Source organism: Schistocerca gregaria, chromosome 5 (assembly GCF_023897955.1).
Source record: "Schistocerca gregaria isolate iqSchGreg1 chromosome 5, iqSchGreg1.2, whole genome shotgun sequence".
NCBI lineage: Eukaryota > Metazoa > Arthropoda > Insecta > Orthoptera > Acrididae > Schistocerca > Schistocerca gregaria.
Window position 1 is genome coordinate 9,253,886 of NC_064924.1, and position 23,606 is coordinate 9,277,491.

Here is a 23,606-nt window from a genome sequence, read left to right on the forward strand (position 1 = left end):
TATAGTAGGGGTGAGAGAAGTGAAATGGAAAGAAGACTGATTTCTGGTCACATCACTATAAGATAGCAGCAGCACAGCAGCAGAAAGTGGCACAATGGTAATAGGAGCCGTTATGAATAGGAAGGTACGGAGGAGTGTTACTGTGAACAATTCGGTGATATGGTTGTCCTTGTCAGTGTTCGTTTGCTGTCGATTCTGTCAACAATGGTTCAGGTATACAGGCAGAAGTCGCAAGCTGACTGAGACGACAAAGTATATAAAGGTATTGAAAGGTTAATACAAGAGTTGAAAAGGTTACAGGAGATTAAGGGCTCGGAACAAAGACAGAGAGGAGAAAGACTAATGGAGTTCACTAATTTCAGCTAGAAACAGTGAATACTCACAGAATAGAGAGGAGGTGGTTGTACACGAATGGGGGTGAGGAGTGAGGTTACAGTTCCGTCTGTTCGCTATTTCCAACCCACTCCCCTCGTAAATCCAATCGTCATTCACTCCTTCCCTTATAGTGTAGGAGCCGCAGCTTAGGTATTACTGTAATAAATAACAGGGGAATAAGGAGTGTCAGTTACTGAAATTTAAGTTCCAGCGTAGTGTAATCCATTGATGTGTTTAACACTTGCACTACACAGGGACCCTCACGAGCTCAGCATTTAGTTGCTGGGTACGGGCTTGGCGACCCTGGGGTCCCTGAGATGGAGACAGGGAAGGGCCACTGGGCCTCAATACTGTAAGCTCTGAGTGTGCTTCACCGACCACCGCAAGGCGCGACGGTGGAACGTTGTATGGTACATAGCCCAGCGATCTTGCTTTAATTGCCTGGGTCGCGAGGATGGTATAAGTCTCGATAAAAAACCCTCAATCTCAAGGTGTGCTGCGCGCCGAGGAGATGAATGGCTGTTGAACAGTTGCTACAGGGCGACCTCTGGGGAACCTGCCCCCCCCCCCCCCCCCGGTTTTATTAGGCTTACCCAGGCAAGCCGGGCTCTGTCTGGGCAGACGTTCCTTTCCCTAGCTGCTTGTGGGACCACCATGAAAAGACACACGAATAGTGCACTAGCAAGAGTCTCTAAGAAAGGAAACTACAATGCTTTACAGTATGACCCCCAATCGTTCCCTTCCTTGCCCACGCCAGGGGAGGAACGGCGGTCTATATTACGTGGTGAGACGTTTCTCCTCGGATTCATTTCTGACCACAAAGCCTCCGTTTTTGTGGAAACTTTAGAGGACACGTTGGGAGAAGTTGAGGGCATGTCTAAGGTGTCTTGAGCAGTCCTCATACAGAAAGCATCCCCAGCACAGACATGGGCATTGCTTGCTTGTGACAAGCTCGGTGATGTCAGTCTCCATTACGTCTCATAAGGGGCTCAGTATGGTTAAGGGACTTATTTTTCATCGTGGCATGTTGCAGTCTGACGACGAGCTCCGTTCATATCTGGAGCGCCGCAGTGTCCACTTTGTACGACGTGTCTTCTGGGGACCTAAAGATAGTAGGGTCGCCACAGGCGCCTTCATTTTGGCTTTCGAGCGGGACACCCTGTCCGAGAAGGTCAAGGTGGTGGTATATCGATGTGATGTTAAGCCTTACGTCCCTCCTCCCTTGTGCTGCTTTAAGTGCTGGAGGTCTGGGCGTATGTCACAGACTTGACGCCAACCCTCCCTGTCGGGATCGTGGACGCGTGTCCCACCGCAACGTCCCATGTTAGCCGCCCCCCCCCCCCCCCTTCGGTTTTTGTGTCAACGCTGTGCTTCAGTTCATCAGATAATTGTAACCCCCCACTTCGAAAACCATTGTTGTGATCCTCACATTTCTTGTGCCAGCCTAGAATATCTTTCCCGATATTCTCAGGACATGGGCTCATTCGTCGATGTGGTAACTGCTCGTACTAAAGTCTTGAAGATACCAGCAGACGGTAGAATCCAGCAAGGTATTTATCAAGGAAAACGTTCCAATCAGCTTTTTTGGTTCAATCTGGACTAAGGAATTACGGTTATATTGGGTTGGTGCTCAAGCTAATGGTGTTTTTCGTTTCGCATGTTGGTATTCGGTTCTAAGGATTGATGGATTACTTTTATTTGTAGTTCACTGTTCACATGGGTTGCCATACTGGTATTTTGTCATTGAAGGAAGTGGAGCTAGAATATGCAGTGCCATATGGACAAATGGCAGTTTCGTACATGTTCTTCTGTTTGAGTTCAGTAGTGGAGGCAGACAGAAACATGAGCGCCGTGTGTGGAGATGCCACAGGACAAAACACGACAAACTGTTTCCTAGGTAAAAGGACAGTTTCGTCATTAGAGACTTTCTCCAGGTACAGGAAGACCTTCGAAGATTTAAAATCTTTCACGCATTAATCCATACACGTCAGTGTACTGGGGAATCGCAAATGTGGTGAACTGTGATCATTCCACCATCGCGAGTCATTAGCATGCAATGAGAAGGATTAAAAATGGGTTGTATAGGTACTGCATCTGTATCATAAATTTGCTCGTGAGCGACACCAAAGATTCTTACCCTGTATCGTTAGTGCTCACGGGAAATAGTCTCTTCATACTAACATGAGAAAGAAATGAGTGGTTGAGCCTAAATAAAGAAGCAACTCCGCTAACAAGGACACGCGCGCTTCCACAAAAGATAATTTATTCATCTGGTAGAACAGGGACGATGTGGTGTGCTCAGAATTGCTTCCACGAGGTCTCGCCATCACTGATATTTCGCAAAGACTGAGATGTGTTGCAGACGCAATCCATCGACGACGGCAACGTAGACTGCCTGATGTGATTACGATAACGCCCGCTCACATGGTTAGACTGACAAAAACGCTATACAGGAATTGCGCTGCGAATTCATTTAACACTCAGTTTATTCGCTTGATCTTGCTTTCTCAGATCGTTCAGATTTTCCGCTCTATCAAACTGCCTCCAAGAAACTTCGATTCGTAGGACTTGCTCGCCTCGAAACCGTGCTATTCGTACAGCTGCTGAATCGAAAAGTTACACCCAGCGTCGGCAAACAGATTTAAATAGCCAAGGAAAATTTATTACGAATGTCTAAATTGTGTGTTTATTAAAGTTACACAAAAATGCTACAATCTTAAACAGCAACCTAATAAATGAAATATTTGTGCTGACTTGTTATAAAGCGAGATAGTATTAAGAGGGAAATCTGACAATGTTTTCAGTTGCAGCGACCATCATCAGTGATAAAACGTAAGTCTGACTAAAAACCATTTTTCCAAGCTGCTGAACTGAAGGAATCTGAATATTCAGAATTCAAAGTAAAATAGATTTTATTTCCATCTATTTCCGCATATTGAAGAGTTATTCTACTGTAAAGTAAAAATAGCAGCAGCAGCAGCAGCAGCAGCAAGGACGAGCTGTTAGAGATAAACAAAAGCTCGTAGTCGTGTATGCACATTGCGGTCTTCCAAAATAAACAAAATTCGACCTTAATATTTAAACTGAGTCTGAGGGTACGTAGTTCTGGCGTGTTTCGTTGTGTAGGGACTGTAATACCTAGTTGCCTCATTACAGGCCAAATACTGCTGAATCTGACGTATACAATATGAATACACATGAATCGAATGGTCGAAGGTTCCTATTACTCGGCAATTGCGAATTTTGAGTGCAACATAGAAATTTATAAGTGAAAGGTGGCAATTAAAATTTGCAGGTACTATTTTAATGACTTTAAATGATTGTGGTAGCAGAAGTATTTTGAAGGATGCAATTCTACTGCAAAACGGCTTTTGGTGTCGATGGTCCAGCAATTGAAGTATTAGTTGAATAACAGGGAAACAATAGATTCCTACATCACGTAATCAGTTACGAACATAGCTTGCAAGATATTCACTATTACACGCATACTACGTCTTCACTGCAGAAGCCACGGAAATCTCAAAAGTGCACAAGTTGTCACTAGGAAATATTTTTATCTTCGGCGACCACTCGCAAAATGCTCAGCACTCTCAAAGTATTTCCTGCACTCCCCTGTCCAGCACTGCGTGTCCTGTGCGACCCGATGCTCCTGCCCCACCTTCAGTCTCTCCATTGACCTCGGTAGTCGCATACCGTAGTAACGAGCGCTGTGATTGGCTAGAGCACTTCCGCAATGTCTCCAAGCCAACGCACACTCAAACATATTGAAACACTTCCAAAATACTGGATTTACATTTAAGTGACTTAAAAATAAATATTCCTGGGGCTCGACCATAAACACACTCCAACACGCATCATTAAATACATAAACAAATCAAATACACATATGAAACTAATGCCTAGCCTAATATCTGCGCTTTCTGAAACACAGTAAATATTTTATCACTTTCTTCAGGAATAGTGTGTATCGGATATAAACAAAGACCTAGATGGATAAATATATTTACAAGGATGTTTCTAACGTTTTTTTCGTGTAACTGTCTGCACCTCAAGGCCTCACTGTCGCGTTCTCACTTCTTGAGCACAGGGTCCCGGATTAGATTCCCGGCAGGGTCAAAGATTTTCACCTGTCTCGACATGTCTGGGTGTTCGTGTTATCGTTCATGAAACTGGCGAGATCGGACTGAGCAAAGGTTGGGAATATGCATGGGCGCTGACAACTGCGCAGTTGAGCGCGGCACAAACAGATCGTCGTGTAATACAATAAATAATAATCGGCCACTTTGACCTCAATAACTCGTGTACTATTCACGTTAAATGCCTGTAATTCGTGCCGATTTAGGTTTACACCAATAGGTTTCTGAACACATGTCGATCGAAAAAATCGGATGAACGGTTTAGATTTGGGAAATTCGTTGCTGACTGTTAGCTGAATAATTTCGTCAGATACTAAACTTAAAAGTAATAAACACTAAAAATCTGATTACACCATCAGAATTGTCCTGCAAATAATGGTAATATACACGTTTCTTTTTAAGGTATCATGATTCCTCTGGCTATTATTAATTTCTACATGAACTGTGAAATGCCTGCCATTGTAGTTTCACAAAGTCAACCATCTTTGGCACTCCCAGCATACAAATCTCCTTAGACACAAAGCCCATTCCTTGACACCGCTGAAACATGGAGTTCCCAGCCACCCGGTCGGCCTGGACTCCGCGGTGTGGCTACCCCTCTTGCTCTGGCTAATGTTGGACACCACGCAGCTGCTGACGAGCCCCTGCTTGCCGAGTGACCCGTGCGGCCATGCCGACTCCGAACTTTGAATATTTTCAGGGCGCCACAACTCGCCCATTGCATTACATCTGAAAGATATGTTCTGATATCGCTCCATTCGCGTAACAGCCACTAGTAGCTCCACTGTAAGGATAAAAGTCAGGTTTGCTTCAAATAGACGATGTAACGGTCGTCAACTTTGCTTTCGAGATTGGATGTGATACGCTGACGTTAGTAGAGAATGCCTTTCGGGCGATAAAGACGCACTGAGTTTGAGGGAATAGATTTAATAGGGTTACAAGAAAACGGATATTCCTCGTGCGATATTGCAGAACAACGTAAAAGGAATGTGGCCACTGTCCATGATTGCTGGTAGAGGTGGTCATGGGGATGTATGGTCAAGACCACCATGTAGCGCTACCGAGAAGGAAGACCATCTTGCTCGACGTACAGCTTTGCTGCATGGTAGTGCATGTGCAGCAGCAGCAGCTGTTGGCACCACAGTGACATGAGGAGCTCGTCAAAACTGATTAAGGAGCTGATCTGAGCCAGACGCCCTGTAGTGTGTGTTCCGTCTGCAACTTCAGTGGTGTCAGGGGCAGAGCTCATGGGGAGGCAGGCTGGGGGTCAATTACGTTCCCTGAAGAAATATTCCTGCCCTGGTGCCAGCGATGGCCGTGGTGGTTGAGAGGTCAGTTGAGGGCCGGCAACCAGCCTGTGTGCTGGACACACTGGACCCAAACCTGCAGTTCTCGTCTAGGGTGAAACTTGGCATAACGGCAGGACGACTGCCGTGACGGCCCCACGCACCCTGGCAGCAGATTTGTACGTCAGTCTGAAGATTCTCTTTGTTGACTGCCATTCACGAACAGCATTACAGAGGGTGATTTCAAACAGGACAATGCTCGGCCACATGCCGCTGTTGTAACCCAACGTGCTGTACAAAGTACAGATACAGTGCCTTGCCCTGGGCAATCACTAGATCTGTCTTCTACTGATTAAATACTGGACATCATCTGAAGGCAGCTAGTCATCCACAAGAAGCGTTAACCTTCCCTGTATTGACTAAGTGCAACAGGCGTGGAACTCCGTCCTACACACTGGCATTAGACACAATGCATGCACGTTTGCATGCAGATTAAACATTCTGGCAGTTACACGGGTTGTTTGTGTAACAGCATTTCACATTTGCAATGGCTTATTTCGCGCTGACGTTAACATGTGATTCTGCAATGTTACACTTAAATACGTCTCCTAGACAAATGTATTCCTGAAATTTCATTACCGTAGTTTTTGGTTTTGGGTTTCTTTTAAGTCACTGTATGTCCATTGCATCTGGTACAGGATGTCAGTATGTTGCAAGAACCATGGATTGGCAAGGGAGAACATGGATGTTTGTAGATATTACGTATGGTCACTTCTCCAATTCCGATTAAGTGTTGACGAATATTGTTCATGGAATCGGGCAGCAAGTGAGCATTCACGATTTTGCTCGGGACACGTGACAGCTCCGTAGACATTGATACGTTGCACTGACGATATCATATCCCAGTATTTAGGACAAGAATGTAGACGATGGGCTTAAACAGTACCTCTTGTAAGCTTTGGCATTTAGTTCTGATAATGCTCTAAATGTTCAGTTCACTTATTTTAATATGATCCCACTTTTGCAGATGGTTAACCCAGGAAGAGCTTCTGATGTGCTGAGTCATTCCTCTTCTGATTGCAGTGTCCTTAGTCTTAATCTGCAGTCACTGTGCAGTGATTTCTTTTGGAATCAAAGTTGGTTACGTCTCATGTATCTGAAGATTCTCAAGCAGTCAGTTCCGTTGCTTTCTTAGCAGCACCCAATCATCTGTAGGGCACGTACAGGTTGTCGCCTACGGATGTGAAGGTACATAGATCCCTGAAATACTTACAGAAAGATACAGGTCAAAAGTTTACCAATTGACGGTTACCTTCGGTAAGCTGTCTACTCAAATGTTGCTCACAAGAATGGAATGAATCGTTTAAGAGAAACTAGTGTGTATTTTATTTGAACTGATTTAATATTGATGCATTTTGGACGCTAATGGGAAAAGTTAGTAAATTTACAGCAGCATACTTAACGTCTCTACAGCAGGGACAGATTACTTTAAAGGCCATTCTATTTTTGTCTCAGACGGAACTAGTAGCGTCCAAAGAGTTTGCTGACCGTGACGACGGATGAGAGAAAAATGTTAAAAGAACCACTGGTAAATATTCTCAGCTTGCTCAGTAATTTGAAACAGGACTTTCTTGGACTACACCTTCATATGACTCCGATCATTCTACTAAGCAATGAAAATATTTTGAGCAAGAGAGAAACTCCCTCAGAAGATAATTCCGTGACTGTTTGGTTTCTAATACGAGGAGGCATCCTGGATCGGAAAGCTGCTGAGCCAAATCTGTTTCCAGACGGACGTTCCCAGTGTAGTTTTCAGTCTCTGAAAGCCCAGGAATATCGTGCTCTTTATTGTCACTGAGAATTTCTTTGGTTCTGTGATTTGTTCTAAATTGCGTTAGTTTCTTAGGCACGCAGGGAGGGAGGTACCAGCAAACCAATTAATAACTTTCTATAAAATGTTGTTACTGACGGTTGACGGGTGACACCAGTATTAAAACAGAACATCTGTCAGATAAGGCAAATTTGCACTCTGCCCCCATTCACTACTTCTGGTAGATAGAAATAAATCTAAGATGTTGGATACAGCACAGAAAGTACACAGATATTACTACACTATTAACTCGGTCGATGACACCCAGCGCCAGGTGCATTTTGCCTGTTTAATGGCTTCTAGGAGCAACAAAATTTTAAAGACTAAATTTTAAAAAGATAATTTTGGGAACCAAATGACTCAAGGGAGAATCTTAGAATTTGGTCTACAATACTTGTTTTACTGTATGAAACCTGCGACTTGTTTCTCCAGGATGCATAGCTCACGACGCGCAAATTAGCCAGACTTAGTGTTACGTAGTGAGGATAATCAGTTAGTTGGGCGTCGCTAAGCATGATTACAAAAACGCTTAAGTTTTTTCTTGCTTACACTCCTTATGTCAGATAGTTAACACAATGGAACAGCTTAAACTTCAGATTGCTTTACAACTGAGTTCAAAACATGGGAGTTTGATTGCATAAAGAATTAGAGGTTTACTATTGGATTTCAAATTGCTATGAATGCTTCTGATGACTGAGGTTTTTCATGTTCTGCATTTGGTCTCACTAAATATTGTTTTCAACATATGCTCGATGTAAGACTTCCTCTCCCATGAGAACTACATTAATTTAAGTGAAGCAAAACACTTGCTCATTACGGTTGTACTGATTATCTTAAAGAAGTTTGTATTTAGTTTCATTGTGCCAATGTGACGGCGCTACTAAATATGTACATCTTTGTAACTATTTACGCCATTCAGTGTATCTAGCTGCTTTAGCGCTTATGTACACTGCTTCACTTATAACAGAGAGAGAAATGTGCTGCTAATTGTACCAATAGGTCGGAAGTTCATATGCTGCAATAGCTTCATACACTGCTTGGCGCAAATAGTAAGTGGTTTACCACTATCCGTTTTAAGGAGGCAGTGTACTATACCGTTTCCTTTCATGCTAATAAGTCAGAACTAAATATTTAATTCCCTGTAACCACTTACACTATACAATGCATGTAGCTATTACAGCACTAATATACGCAGTTCGTAGTTAAGAACTGGTAGATTGTTTTATTGTACTTACGTCGGCACAAAGTGTGTAACTTCGTACAGGCAAGTAAATTTACTGCTCGAATTAAGTTTTGCGCATTATGTTCAGAACCAAGTTTATTTTGATTGTGACCGCTATCTTCTTCCTACATGCTATATTAGTACAAACGACCAATTAAAACTGTCGCTATGTAGCGTCATACATGTGCAACGTCATCTGGCGTCAAACACTTGTACAGTCAGCAATGTTAATAGTAATGCTATGTTTCACGAATTTTTAACTTTATTTGTATAAACATTTACTACTATCCTTGCACATTGCATTGTATTTCCCTTGGTTTAATGCTTTTTATAAGTTGTACGTAATTTCATACTATTGTGCTGCAAGCGCAACACCCACTCTTGTAACTCAATCTGGTATCAAAAATTTGTATCCTCACCTAATCAGCAATTTTATATCCGTTACCATTAAAACATGTAAATTTTACGTCCTGTTGTGCTTGTAACTGTCTACTAGTTGCATGCAGTTCCCTGGCACATGCCCTCTTCAGCTTTGCAATGGTTTTATTGTATGCCGATATTGGTTCTGTAACTCACTTTTATTTCATGAGTCACTGATTTAATTTAAACAGATGTTTGACTAACCCCTCATTGCATTGTCAGTGACTTATTCAGTCAGCAATTCAGCAATGAGCAGATTATATAAAATTATATATTAGCAGCTCTCCTTGCTACTATATAGCTGACCTTTCAATTCTATCATACGAATATGAAATTTATAAGAGCCAACTCAACAAATTGACTGTAACCATGCTTTCTTTTTATGCCCTTTATTATCTGTCGATTTTATTATGTACTGCATAAATCTTGTTTCTAAGCAATTCTCATCTCAGGACTGTCATAGTAGGTATTTGTTTAGTTAAGTGCATTAGGTAGAGTGAGAACTTTGCTATTAATAATGGTAATCATGTTCTAGGTGTAATCTGAATTGCATATGTAGATAAACAAGCATGTTACCAGTCATGAGCATTTAAACTCCCCCATTTCTCACTCTGTTCCAGAATTTTTGTCAGAATTTTAATCAGAAATTTATTGGCTTTGTGTACGCTGAAGCGTCAAAGAAAGTGGTACGTATTCAGATACAGAGATGTAAAAAGGCAGAATACAGCGCTCCGGTCGGCAACGCCTATATAACAAAAAGTTAGTGGCGCGGCTGTTAGATCGGTCAGTGGTACTACAATGGCAGGTTATCAAGATTTGAGTTTGAACGTGATGTTAGTCGCCGCACGAGCGATGGGACACAGCACCTCTGAGGTAGCGATGAAGTCCGGATTTTCACGTATGACCATTTTAAGAGTGTACCTTGAGTATCAGCAATCCGGTAAAACATCAAATGTTTGACATCATGCGGCCGGAAAAAGATCTTAAAAGAACGGGACCAGTGGAAAGAAAATGGATCAACGTGACAGAAATGCAACCCTTCAGCAAACTGCTGCAGATATCAATGATGGGCCATACTGTCAGCGTGTGAACAATTCAACACAACAACCGACACTGGACGGTTGGCGAGCAACACGTTGTCTGGTCGGACGAGTTTCGTTTCCAATTGCATCGAGCGGATGGACGTGTGGAGACAACCTCATGAATCAATGGACCCTGCACGACAGCAGGGGACTGTTACAGCTGGTGGAGGTTGTGATGGTATGGGGTATGTGCAGCTGTAGTGATACGGGACCTCTGATACGTCTAGATAACATTGAAAAGTGGCACATTTGTAGCGATCCTGATTAATCGCCTGCATCCATTCACGTCCCTTCTGCATTCCGACGGACTTCAGCAATTCCACCAGGAAAATACAACCCACACGTCCAGAATGGCAACAGTGGCTCCAGGAACAGTCTTCAGAGTTCATACTGCCGCTGGCCACCAGACTTCCCAGACATGAACATTATTGAACATTCCTGGGATGCCTTGCAACGTGCTTTTCGGAAGAGATCGCCGCGCTTTCGTACTACCAAGGGTTTATGGACAGCCCTGCAGGATTGCTGGTGTCAGTTCCTCCAGCAGGACTTCAGGCATTAGCAGAGTCCACGCCACGTCCTGTTGCGGCACTTCGTCGTGCTCGCAGGGACCCTATTTGATAGTAGGGAAGTGTACCAGTTTCTTTGGCCTTCAGTGTATTTCGTTCTGTTTTGGTTCAGTTGCGGATAGGTTCGTTTAGTCATTGTGCATAAGAAATAACCACAAGCAGTCTCAGAATTACCTTGAGTGCCGGTTGCCTACTGCTATTGACCTCCCGCCCCCCATTGTCTAAAGTGGAATACTACTCTCATAGGTCTAAGATTACATCTAGAAGCTCTTATGTTACTTTAATCAGTTGTCTTGCAATTAGTTGGCATACAGTACTTACTCTTAAGTTTCTTGATAATCATTTATTGAAATCTCTTAGCAATATTAAATAATTCAGGAATACTAGATACATAATATATTACTATATTCCTTAACATCACTACATTGTATTGTCTTTTAGTACGTTCAATTTAATGATCAAGCCCATTATGATATTTGATTTTTGTGCCCTTTACTTAGCTCTGGGTTTGTGTATGGTTCCCATGTTCATAACGAATGTGCACTTTATACATACCGTTCACTTTGGGAGTGGAGAGAAATTTAATTACATAATCTCTTCATCAATTTACTTTCATAAATTAATACTATCTTACGACATATTTGGCAGAAATTGTTCCGTATTGCTATGCACATGTATACTCTCCGTTTGTCCTGACAGTCAATGTATAACGTCAGAACTGCAAACTTATGTTCACTTTTATATGCATTTTTATTGTGACAGTTTTTCTTCGTATATGTAGAAATATAGGATATCTGATGTGATAAACATTTTTTTGATAAGTATGTGAAGATGACTATGTAATCCCATTGGACCTTTCTATTGTTATATTTGGTTTCCTTCTCTCATGGTGTTTGTAAAGTACTGGGAATGTATCAATGAATGAGGCTAGTCGTTATAAATGATTTGAAGACAGCATTCTAATGGACATTACGAAGCCAATAATTGATTTTGTACTGATCGCCAGTATATCCAAATGCCGGTTACTGCTTATACATGGCTATAAATGTAATTTTGTCTAACCTTCGATCTTTATGTAACCTCACAAATACATGTGGGTCCCACTTATTGTAGCCTCTCGCTTCCTCTTCCTTTTTAACCTCTCCCAGCCTACCTCTTCTACTGCTAGTTAAAGAATCAATGATTTTCTTAATGGTACCTACGTTACGTTCCATTGTCTTCATATGAATTTTTGTGTGTTCATATTGTCTGTCACGATATATGTTATATATCAAACAGTTAGTGTAACGATAATTTTTCATGTTTACATTTTAATAGCTTGCAGAAGTGGTAAACTACATTTTGCAAAGCAGTTCTTAAAGAGTTCGTGATGTGCTTGAAGTATTGCACTTCATCTGGGAAACAATTGTTCCTCAGTACAGAGAACTCGATGAAATATTTGCAATCAAGGAGTCTATCATAACTGAAATTGGTATTACAAGTAGTCAATTGAAATTCCTGTCTCTGAAAGTAAACTGTAATATTTTAAATTAGTGTTATTTCTCACAAGCACTGTAATAAAGCCTGTTGCAAAAATTCTGCGCTTAATAGAATTGTTAAATGGTAGATAAAGAAACTGGTTTATAGTTGAACTGTTACGAATACTTTACTTTGTGTGACCAGATGTAACAACTTGCATAATCATTTCGACTGTAACTGAGATTAAGAAAATTGTAACTCAAGAACTTATTTTTAGGTAAGATGTAACTTCAATTTAGCTTTCGTTGTGTAACGATCACAATGTCAAATAGATCAGTAGCATTATTAAATAAGTAACTTCTACAACATACAGTGTGCAGATACACCTAAGTTACTTTCTATTAACCACCACTCCTTTGTAAGCAGTATTAAAGAAGGGCTGTCAGACTAGATTTATTACTTTAAAAAAGTTGACAACCTTAGTACAGCAACGTTCCTTTCATGCAAATGGTCTTGTAACTGTTCACGAAGTCTGACTTTACTTTTACTTACTTCACGATCTTCTGTTTCCTTTCCTGTCGGCCTCTCTTGGTCAACTATTGTTCTTTTCGACCCCGATGGTATTAGGTTGCGAGGCCAGAGGGTGTCTTTCATTCTCATTTTTGCCTTCTGTTGGGGAGTGGCGGGGGGGGGGGGGGGAATGGGGGGGGGGGCGGCGGCCTCACACGGTGAGCGGGAAGCTAACGTTCCTGGGAGAAATCCTGGCGCTCCAAGCTGGGTGTTCAGCGATCAAGTTGACAAACGATCCATGTAAGTCGTCAGTCCCACGCCTGAAAATACTCTTTGGATATGAAGACCAAGCAAGAGAGAGAACAAGCCATACTACGTGTGTAAACACGTGTTACAATAATCACTCACAATATCCATAGTTCGTGAATAAAATTTGAATCACAGATGGAGACGTTACTCTGCATCAGTATTGAAGTAAATGGATCGAAAAAGAAGCCTTACACGTCACGAAGGATGCTTCTCAGGATTCAAACAATGTGGATTGTTAACTGTTGCTGATCATAGAGGTGTGATCACCAGTAGAAATATTGGAGCATATTGGAGTCACACAATCAAAAGTTCCTGCAATTTCTACAGGGACAATCCTGGAAAGGTCCACAACGCTGAAGTGACTTTGATGGCTAGTGGACAAATGAAAGTGAGACAAAGAAGGATGATGTTTCAAAACTCCAGTGATATTACGTACCATGCTGTAGACTTCTCACAAGCAAATTTTTTGGTGGCCAGTTACGAAGACAATTTGAAGATGAGGATAGAACGCTGTGGTGGAGCTTTGCTGTATCAGATACTGGTGTACTTCCTCCGAAAACAGTGTCTGCAGTACACAGACTGCCAGATGGTACCATGTTCCAAGTTCTGTGTCTGACCTCAGATGTCTGCACTGATTCTCATCATTTGTATGTTTCTGACTATAGCTGGAAGAATTGTGATCATTTTGTCATTGAAGATCGTTCCACAGATCAGTCAGCAGGAATAAGAGAAGAGGTCCAGCCAGAACTTAACCTGCTGTCGTTCACTTGGCGAAGAAGATCGTGGCGTCCGCTGAATGCATTGCTTGCAGCCATCTCACCATCATTACTGCCTGACTTGAAAGCACCCAGCTTACAAGATGCAGTAAAAGATGCAAGTTGTTGGCCAGCACCTCAAAAATGGAAATCCGTTCCCGACGATTTGCGAGCCTTTCAGCGAGACATTCCAGTCTTCGCTCTGGAAGGACAGTGATAGTTTAAAGGCCAGTGGCTCCGAAGTTGGCGACATTCCCCCCTCCCTCCCCTATCTTACGTACTTCATACTGTTCTTTACTGCTTCTGTACCTAAATCAGTTACATAAAATAGCAAGTAAAATTTAATGTTGAATATATATGTAAACTGAAATTAGCTGTCGGATCTCCTAGTAATACATTATTTCCTTCAGTTTGTCAATTAGGTAATGAAAATTAGTTAACCATTAAATCACATGACTGTAATATGGTTAAATGTGCAAAATGTAATATAGTACTGTCATTAACACATCAAATAGTTTAAATTCGTAAATACGAATGTTTCTCACCATTGCAGAAGATGAAAGTTGCGTCGTCAGACGCAGGTAATAAGTTAGTGGTAGAAAGAGAAGTGGTGTACTGTAAGTCTCCTGTTAGAGAGTATTATTTATCTACAAATGTGTCGCTAGGCTAAAAAACTGAAGTAGATTAAACGCCCGTTGTGTCCATACAGTGGTGTAGATGGAGCTGTAGCTCAAAACACATCGGACGGATAGTAGAAAATAAAGCTTGACTAAGTAAGGATTTTTTGCCTGACGATACTGCAACTTATCAACTGATGTTACGTGATTTTCATGAAATTCTGTTCACAACAACAAATAAGTTCGTTGTAAATTAATATTATGCATGCGTTGTTACCAATTCAGTAACATGACTATTCAAAATATCGACGTGATGTTTCCAGATATCTGTAATTCATTTGAGATACTGCTGTGCCTGAACATGGAAACGTTCTAAATGTACCAGTGAACCTCTGAGCCTGAAAGACCCGAACTCTCATGTATAAAACAGCCTCAGTCGTCTGATTACTTTATAAATTAGCTATTGTTACAATAATTGCAAATCTTTCATAAACCTTCCAAGCCAACTTCATGTACATAAGCGAGAAAATCACTGGGTGTTCGCATCCTCTGGTACTGGATGAATTGTCAAGATACATCCGTGCTGTCAGTTACGCTGCCTAATGTCACGCAATTTAACTGAAACACTTAGTTTTGTTGTTAAACTTCAAGCATGTGATTATGCCTCATAATGTGCAGATCATGATAGCATTGTATATGTTAAGTCAATAATTACGTGAAGTAATGGAACTCAAATTTGTTGCTCCTGGAAGTAGCTGGATTCTTCATACACAATCGACCGGGTCATCGGACTGTAGTGATATTTATATTGAATGGAAAGTCTGTCAGTAGTTAAATTACAATAAGCCACTTTCTACAATGGGGTATATCTGACGCCCGGATTACAGTGCCATCTTGTGTAATCAACACTAGTCAGATACTGCTCTTAGACTTCCTGCTGTGGGTTCATCATCTGAGCACCCCATCTCAGATGTTTTGTGATTTCCTGACTTTCAATGATTGTCTATATTTAGCTTTCAAATCATTATATACAAACCTTCAAATTCTCCTTTCCCTGATGTGTATCATCCCTAAAATATGCGGAAGGCTACCTGAGGCAAATGATAAATGAGCTTTTGTGCAAACTTTGTAATGTTGATCTGACATTTCCTTAGTGCAAGAAACTCGCCGTTTCCATTATCAGTAAATAATAAAGGTGTATCATCATTAGCAGTTGAGGAGGCTGTGGCAACGTAGTGAGCTCATTTCATCAAATTACTGGTGATGAGTTTGAGGCCTAGTTCAGGGTAGGTCGTGAACTTCAGTCCTGCCTGCACGTCTCTCAACTCCTGATTAACTGGATTCCGAGCTTCTGTGCTGGTGTCCCGTTCTAGCTGCTGTATCGAGAACGGAGGGATGTGGTTACTGTACAGAGTTTGGGCGTTGTGATGTGTAACTTTGATACTCGTGGTCTGTTACGGGGTCTTTGAAAGTAGTGATGTAGTTGGAAAGCGATTCCCCTGCGCATTTAGGGTTAAAGATTTTTAAACCCAGTCATTCGTGAGGTCACTTGTGTCCTAAAGCTTAGGGACACACTTCGAAAATACGTAAGCTTAATTTCTTCCAATTTCTATTCGTCTTAGGGGCAATTAGACCTACTTATGATATAAAAGAGCTACCATTATTTTGCGTGACGCTAGGTGTCCGACTATGCATAATTGTTTTACATACGGAATGTTGGTTACTCTCGGGGAAAAATGATCTCTCGTTTTACAGTAGTCAGTTTGTATGCTTTTCCCATCTCCTGGGTGAGAACAGAAATTTTCTCAAAGTAAAATAAACCCAAAGAAATTAAGCGAATAAGATCTTTAAAAGGACACATAGCCAGGTTTGGGACGGGGTCGCATTAGAGAAACGAAACTCAGAGATTAAAACGTGGGACAATGAATCAGAAACATGTCGCACACGCCAACGATCACTTCGCGAAAGAACAGGCCTTCAGCAACTGTCGAGGTAACAAAACACTGTCCGGCAGAACGCAGTAGCCGCTGCCCAGGAAGGCGCGGCCAGGCCACGCTGCACGCCCAGAGCTCAGCTGCGGCGATCCACGGCCCTGCGAGAACACCGCTCCAGATCTCGTTGTTACACAGTGCCAACGTGGGTTGAAGACAGTGCAGACCTCGTAGTAGGGAAGAGACATCTTCTGCTAACAGCTGTCCGTTCGTATCTGCCCACAGCTCGGAGACACACCCCGCTACTCCGCGAAAACGGCCAGCAGACATGGTTTTTTTTGGCGGTGTTTGATCACCATCCTGACCGGGTTGATGCAGTCCACGATTTCTTGTCCTGTGCTAACCTCTTCATCTAGAATAACACTTGCAACCCACGTCCTCTATTATTCACTTGATGTATTCCAATCCCTGTCTTCCTCTAGTTTTTGATCTCTACAGAGATCCTATCATCAGATGTCCTATCATCCTGTCCCTTCTCCTTATCAGTGTTTTACACATATTCCTTTCCTCTCCGATTCTGCACAGAACCTCATTCCTTCCCTTGTCAGTCAACCTAATTTTCAACATTAGTATGTAGTTCATCTCAACTGCTTCGATTCTCTTCTGTTCCGGTTTCCCCACAGTCCATGTTTCACTACCATACAATGCTGTACTCCAGACGTACATTCTCGGAAATTTCTTCAACGCAGTTTTTCCCCCTTGGCTCTTGACTTGGCACATTTTTTTCCCCTCTGCCCTTCAAACCACTACCCTTCATTCAACTTTTGACCCAAACTGTCTCCAGATTAGTGCCTATTATTAATGGTTAACATTAACCAGACATGCAAACATTGCAGCACCCACATCCTGTGAGACCTGGCTCATGGCAGTAGACCATTTTTGTTGGCCATCATGGTGTGGGCATTGAGGGCTCCACCTATTGTGTAAAAATCATATTGCTCAACTGAAGGCAGCCATTCAGGAGGTCACTGACAGCATCAATGTTCCGACACTTCAGCAGATCATGCAGAATTTTGCTATTCGTCCGTGCCAAGGATTGCAGCCATATCGAACATGTCATAACCTAAATCCAAATATCCATAATGACGTTTACATGTTGAATAAAGTGTGTGTCTACTGTAGCTCATAACTAATTTACATGTTTTTCATCTAGTTCAATATTGGTCACCCTATACGAAGGCCTCGACACAAACAGGATAGCCATGGAGGAGCTGGGCTTGAAAATCACAATTGGTTTTGAGAATCAATTTCCCATTATGTGAGAGAACTTCACAGGGCACAAAACATCATTCACACCTTTCTGAATAATAAACAGCTTAACTGAAGCAAGAGACAGACGTCCTTTGGTAGGAGAGATCATGAGGATGTGACATGTACCTTTGAGTCATAGAATCTTTAGCTGTACAGCATTTACATTTAGTAGACATAGACTGAGATGTTGATCGACTCATCACAAAAATATCCCCCATGATAGCCAGTGTCACCTAAGGTCACATCTCCCGAAATCTAGACAGAGGGACCAATTGGCTATTGGGAAGATAACAGCTAAGCAAATCACCTGGGCCTGGCGTGTACCAGGATATGTTTGAAACCTATCTGCTGACACGGAGCTCAGAACTTTTTTCCAGTCTCCAGACATGTAGCAAATGCATGGGCTAACCTTCAGGAGCACACACAAAGGAAGAACAAACAAGAAGAAATCTCTAACACAAGCAGAGAGAGAAGAGATGAAGGAAGAAAGGGCAAGGGACTGTACAGATGCCAGACTACTGGAACTTCAGAATGCATTCCCGAAAATATGTAAATCATGTTCCTCCAGGGAGGGGAAGAATAATAGGATACTTTCAGCACAGAAAGGGAAGAGGTACTCCGAAGCCTGGGGCCCTATGGTGGGCAAGCACGTATTCAGAAGAGAGATGTGAGCCCCACGGGAGGAGCTTTGAACGTGGTGCGCTTATTGCCAATTTGCCTAAGTGTTCAAAAAGGTAACATTGTGCATTTCACCAAGTGATAAACACATTACCCTATGAATATAATACTAGTGATACAGAGCTTGAATCTGTAAACTCATACAAATTCCTGGGTGTGCTCAAAAAAGTTTACTGATAGTTTCAAATAACATCTTTAAATCATGCCTCTAGGAATGTACAACAAACCCCCACAAATCACTCCAATAGGGTTCCTGTGGATAAGATTAGAGTAATCACAGGACACAGAGGCATTTAAACAATTATTTTTCCCATATTTCATACAGGAACAGAACAGTTAAAAGAGCTAATAGGTAAAGTTACACAACTGGTGCACTTAAGAGGTGTCCAGAAGGAAGATGTCGACTGTGCCGTGTCGAAAGCATTGGTTTCGTTCAACATAAAAAATAATGTCCATCAAATCCAGTAAATGGCCAATAACACCTAGTGAATACAATAATCACATGTCTACATTGTATTAGGTGATAAAATATGTTCTACATGGCCCGAGCATGCCACAGAGACAACAGGTACTGAACGCGCATGACTTCAGTGATGTAACAATTTGGCATTGCTGATTAGAGGTGACGCGTTAGTGACTTGACGCAGCCGGCTGATATCGATGTTACTCGATGGCCAAAAGGAATAATTATTTCACTGTCGAAATTTGGTGTGGCGTTATGTTTCTTCATGTAAATGCTTCCCATTGCATGACATCAGAAAGTAGAGTGTTTCCCAGTACACCTCTTACCGATAAAGAAAATCTCAAGGTAGGTTTGGGTCAGATGTACCGATCCACTGTATGTTTTATAAAGGCACAGCAATTGGTGTGTAAGGCTTGGGAGAGGTGAAAGAGTTTGGGTGGTGAAGCCAGTGTGATGTTTTGTGCAGTTTATGGAGACAGTGTGGCAACTTTCTCATTTAGGCCCTGTTGATAGACGTAGCTGCGACTTGTTTCCCTTCCTAGGCCAAGCTATGGAATATATGTAGGTTCCGGGATTTTGAAGTAGTCATTGATTCGACACTGCTTTGGTGAAATTGTGTTTTTTGAGTGGTCTATGGATTGCTAGCTCATTTTTTTTTGCGAGTGGTTGATGTGTATCGAGAAGGGTAAGCCTCGGAAACGTTCTTGGTTGTCTGAATACTACGTTCATACAGCAGATCTAGAATTGGCTTGTGTATATTCAAACTGTTTGACCTTGATACAAGAGATCACTCCAGTAGATTGAGTTGGTAAGCAACATGTAACTAAACAAAAAAATTTGTTCAGTAAAAGTGATGTGTGGCCCCAATTTAATTTAGAGAACATGAGCAGCTTTCATTGTGCTAACGCCTGTGTCTGTTCTGTTTGAATTGTTAATTACGTTTAAGGCAAAAGAGGCAGTAGAGCCCAGGTTTTTGTTTACGGTTTTGTTTGCTGTTGCATTTCTGTTTCTCTGTCTGTGTCACACTCTCTCTTTATTTGGGGTAGGTATCGCAGTACGAATTCAAATCTCGCAAGACATTTTCTTGGGTAAAAGAAACCTTTCCATGTGATTACTTAGTAGCTGTTGCATGTAATTCATTTGGTTGTAATTTCAAGCTTGTCACCCTAAAAGTAATCTGTTTAAAGAGTATTTAATTTCAAAGTGCATGGGAAACTTATCTTGCTTGAAATTGAGTGATGGACAATATCTGGAAACAGTATTATTACGTAAAGGTGAATCTGTAGAAACTCTTACCAAATGATGGAAGCAAAGATTTAAGAGATATTACTAGATTCTTGCTTAACATAGTCTCGAGTTGGTATTAGGAAGTTTTGGTGTCAGTTAAAATCAAACTACGATGGTACAAACAAACTACACAAAAGTCCAACAAAAGTTAACAAGAGTATATTTATGTAAGGAAAGTTCTAATTGAATGAAAATAAGAATTGAAGCGATCATACTCACAAAGGTGGTGGTGTAAATCTGTGGAATGCATTATGTAACATTATTTATGTTGCAACGTTAGACTACACAGAAATAAACATCACTTTGGTTATCCTTATCATGGTACAAACGTCGTCCAAGTAGAAGTTTAATATGAATCGGTCTTAGCACTCTCTCCATATTTGGGATAAATGTTTAAAGTTATTACAAGATTGAGGCCATTCCAGAGGGATTGTTCTGTGTTTGAAGGAAGTCATTGCTTGTGAAGACAACTGCAAGCTGGATTTGCGATTTAGCTTGACATAACATAAACAGGTATCATATTGAAACAATTTCGGTGTCTTGTTTTGGAAGACTGGGAGATGTTTTCACTGTATTCTGCTAGTCTTGTCATTGCTGGTAGGTAGTAATTGTCAGTGTCATGTGGATATTTTTGTGTATCCCTTTGTGGTGCAGTAGCATTGCTGCGCATCCTCGAATATTGCATTTAGTGAAAATGCTGTTTCTTAGTATCCATCATCTGAGTCTTAAGGCAAAGAGCCGTTTTAATCCGCCAGGATGTTCCACACATGCCTACAGGAACGCTGTTGAAGATTCTTCTGGCAGTGACGAATGGTGTGAAGCTATGTAGAAGACGTTGATATTCACATATAACCATAGAAATCTTATTTTATTCTGGAGAGCTGTGCTGAAATGTTGATATAAAGTTTAGTAATTGTTGCGTAAGTACCATTTGATTCGTATACTAAATGCATGCCACACACAAATTTTTTTTGTCTGTGTCAGTCACTTTCTCCTTGGGTCATGTGAATTGGTGCTAATGGGAAATTTTTGCTGATGGGTATTTCACATTAGCTGTAGACAATAAAAGTGCTACAATAATAAAATTAACAGTAGTAGTAGCAGTTGCTATTGCCAATTCGTTGCCGCCACTGCTGTGTCACAATCTTCCAGTTCTGTGGCATTCCAGCCCAGAGATGCTCCAAGATGTCTGGTGGTAGATCTGAAAATTAAGAAAAATAAAAATGTATGTTAAATATCTCAAGGAATGCCACCTTACTGTGACAAGGAAGTTTGTGTACCCTGGTATGATGCAGATAGCAACTTTGGAAACAGTGCAAGCTCCTGGCAGGGCCACCCTAGCCAGACAGGTCTTACGGTTAGGAGTCAGATAAAGACCAGTCCACAATGTAGGAGTGGTGGGCACAGGGAGATGGGGGATCTTAAGCATAGAGAAACAGACCCCCGTAGAGGGACAACCTTCATTAATAACAGGGAAGGACTCCCTCCAAAACCTGGAGAGATGAATCCATAGCTGTGGTGAAGGCAGCCATTGAAGAGCAGACAACCCCAGAGAAAAAGCAGGTGTACTAGGACACGTAAAGGTGGCAGTGCTGCCAACCTACAACAGGTCAGTATCTTTGAATATGAAATTAAAACAGTACAGACAAAAATCAAGTAGAAAAACACTTTTGACAAGGACTAGGGAGGAAAAAATATAGCGAGTGTGAAAAATAAGGATAACATGAAATGTTACAGGAATGAGCATTAATGAACAACAGATAACAAGGGAATTAAACATATCAAAAACTGATATAGTTGTAATATCAGAAACAAAGAAGAAACTACAAATCTCTAAAGAAATCAGTTGTTAAGTTATGATATATACCAATCAGTAGAACTGAACAGGTAAGAGCTGGAGTTGCAGTTAAGATCAAAATGGTTAAATCATAGGTTTTCATAAATTGATTGGTATACTTATCGTTTAAGACACTGGGGTAAGTTGGTGAATATAATTGGTGAGAATACAGCCTACAAATGCATACACAACAATGATTGATAGAATACCTAAAGCATATTATTTAATAATTGCTGGAGATTAATACAAAGTACATGCATCTGCCACTAAAGGCATATTGGGGATACATGGAGGACATACTAAAAACAATAATGGACATCATCCGAGAGATTTTTCTGCCTTCAACCACTTAAGAATGACAATTAGAATTCCCCCTCCCCCCTAAAATAGAGATACTCATAAAATTACATGGAGTACTAGGGGTACTAGATCTATAAGAGAATGTTATTGAAAATGAGAGATCCATCCCATTTGTAGAAGACAGAGTCTAAAGAGGATATAATGTTAGAACTGACCATTTTTTGTAATATAGTGGCATTCTTAGCTATGAATAATAAAAACATAATAAAGACACACGAGGAGAAATGTATACAATACATTTGCTAAAAGATCCAAGCATTACATGGTTATAGAGAAAATGTTTCAGTGAAGTACTGAAACATGTGTAGGAAAAAATGAAGTTTAATGAAGAGTGGAAAGAAACTCCATTTCAGAAAATTAGTGGATGGATCATTTGCAAACTCGATGCCCAGGTGATAAGGTAAATGTGAAACGTGCAGTTAGTGATAACGGATGTTGATCTCGTATCATCTGAAGAATTTAAGTTTGTGTCGAATACATCTAAAAATGGAAAATCCTTAGGGAAAGGCAATCTCAGAGGAGAATTATTTTTAAATATGCTTCAGAATCATTACCTGCAAAAATGTTGAATTTTGTAAATGCTTGTTGGAAATACATAGACATACAAGAGGATCTGCGATTAGCATTATCCCATTATTTAAAAAATCACAGGAAATATGACAATTACTGAGATACTAATCTTAACTCTGGATACAAGATATACATACAAAAAGTAACACACTAAAGGTACTGTTGGAGATATGTTACTGAATTTAAGGGTATTCAAATGGGGCAGTATTTCTCCAATATGCCAAATTACTAGACAAGAGAATATGTGGTGAAATAACATCTCTGACTGTAAAACTGAGGGTTGCTTCATATGAAGCAACAGGAGTTGGTATGCTTTTTATGCTCTTAACACTTGTGCATGTTGCATATATGTACCACTAATAAATAGTGTGTAAATCTGGTCAACAACACTAGACCACTATTGTGCTATCATATTGCTGGCACCCTATTTCCCATGAATGTGACCCCAAACTCCTGCATTGAGCCACTATTTTCCTGTTAAGTTGCAAATATGCTGTGCTAGTTATGCCATTGAGGTTGTTCCATTTGTTATGGTAGCATTGTCACTATTCCTACAGTGAAGT